This window comes from Montipora foliosa, chromosome 8 (genome assembly GCF_036669935.1).
Source record: "Montipora foliosa isolate CH-2021 chromosome 8, ASM3666993v2, whole genome shotgun sequence".
Classification (NCBI taxonomy): Eukaryota; Metazoa; Cnidaria; class Anthozoa; order Scleractinia; family Acroporidae; genus Montipora; species Montipora foliosa.
In genome coordinates this window covers 46,130,453-46,131,895 of record NC_090876.1, presented here as the reverse complement: position 1 = coordinate 46,131,895, position 1,443 = coordinate 46,130,453, and the positions used below count along the sequence as shown (strand labels likewise).

Below are 1,443 nucleotides of genomic sequence, written 5' to 3'. Positions count from 1 at the left end.
GGACGAAGTAAAGAGGTTTTTGAATTAATCTACAAGCGGGCGAGATAATGAATTTCTTGAAAGACGTTTTTGAATATCAACTTGGAATATTTCCACTTTGTCAATTGTCAGAGTTTCTTAGTTGCGTGCGAGATGGTGTCGACATGCGAAACACTGGCATTTACCACTTTTTCACAAAAAAGGGTCCTTCATTCTCGCAACACCCCAACACAGAACGAAACAACTCGAATCTGCTTTTCAACGGGATTGGCGCAGATCTTTTAGGATTTAGATGTCGGTCTTTTTGTCCCCTCGAAAACCCCGGGTAAAGCCATGTCTCCGACAAGTTTCTGTCACTACAGGGCTTTAATTTCACTGGTAGCAGTGTAGGCTAAGACAGTAATCTGAAAATACCTTTTTAATTTGTTGTTCATAAGACCACTGTCGGTAGATGCATATCTTGTTCACCTAGAAACAGTTATGTGGGAGCAGCAGAGCTGTTCGTGTTGATAACAACAGCGGGAGAAGCACTTTTTGCTGCGTATTTTTCTTGCGTGCATGACCTACTTTTTATCATCAATAATATAAATGGATTAATTAAAATATTGATTTCAAAGGAAGTTCTTCCATTTTCTTACAACGGATTGTCTGCTTTGTTTTGATAAGGACAAAAGTTCCGCCTTTTGAAAACTTATTACGCAGCGAGTTGTTTACGAATCCAAATAGAGCGGTGGACTCTCCAATGAAGTGGAATTATGAATTGCTGTAAAGTTTAACTTTACCCTTACGGTTTACTTCCCTTTCCCTTCGGAGATCATTCTTCAGTTTGTAAAAAAAAAACCAAACAAGTACGACGCACAGAGCATCAGTAAAGTCGTTAAAGTCCTGAAGACCGCGGATCTTTAATATTAGAGAAGTAGTTGTACTTACCGAGCAACGAGTGTTTTAGTTTGGTTCAATTTTCAAGAATCCTCTCTGGGCGCAACTATCTTATTTAAGAAGATATCGGTCCGTTTAAAAGGCTCGGCAACCGTGCGTGCGTACACTTCGATATGAAAACAAGACGCATTTGGCAAATCCTAAATAATTGATTGAGCCTAGAGCAAATTGGATTCTAAGTCGCACATAACCAAATCTTGGCAGCGCATTCGACGGATTTGAAGTTGCGCCAGTCTTGATGGCGTTGGAAAAAGAAGACCTGTTTTGAAAACAAACCAACCCCAAACATCAGACATTTGGCAGTTAGATAAGAGTTATCCCTTGCTCTTGACGAATTAACTCTTTTCTCACTAAAGAATTATGTTACAGTGTTACAAAGGCCACAACTGATAAAGGACATGCTGTGACCATTACTTATTTAATAAAATCAGTTTCAAATCGTTCTTTTTTATCAACAAAACAAGCAAGGTGACACACGCAAACACCAACGCGACAACCCGGTGTGGCCAACACATCACGCATGCG

At 39.8% G+C, this 1,443-nt stretch overlaps 1 protein-coding gene across 2 annotated transcripts in view; it reads right to left on the bottom strand.

Annotated features, from left to right (window-relative positions):
* The window catches only part of LOC138012749 (fibroblast growth factor receptor 4-like), a 40,041-nt gene extending 38,993 nt beyond the window's left edge, over positions 1-1,048 (bottom strand). The window contains exon 1 of one of the 2 annotated variants that reach the window (XM_068859627.1): positions 910-1,048. The gene's annotated coding sequence lies outside the window, so the exon portion shown is untranslated. The remainder of the gene's footprint in view (positions 1-909) is intronic. The other variant, XM_068859634.1, reaches the window with a different exon arrangement.
* Positions 1,049-1,443: the final 395 nt, after the last annotated feature.